This window comes from Theobroma umbraticum, unplaced genomic scaffold (assembly GCF_002168275.2).
Source record: "Theobroma umbraticum cultivar Fairchild unplaced genomic scaffold, ASM216827v3 scaffold_39.0, whole genome shotgun sequence".
NCBI classification, from domain to species: domain Eukaryota; kingdom Viridiplantae; phylum Streptophyta; class Magnoliopsida; order Malvales; family Malvaceae; genus Theobroma; species Theobroma umbraticum.
The window spans coordinates 602083-602291 of record NW_018397281.1 but is presented as its reverse complement, the minus strand read 5'-3'; positions in this window follow the sequence as shown (position 1 = coordinate 602291).

Sequence of the window (209 nt, the reverse complement as noted above, 5' to 3'; positions counted from 1 at the left end):
AGAAGTCCAATTGATGTGATTCTTAACCCATTGGAAAGTTAAGATGCAGGGAGAAAACTTTTATGTTTACTACTTTGCCCAGTTCGGAACATGTCAGGGTAAAACTCACGTTTGAAGTTGGTAGACTGCCGCAGCGCTGGGAGAACAAGGCTGCAGCGTTGATGAAAGGAAGCAGATACAAAATTTCCAGAGAGCTCAGAGCTGCGGCG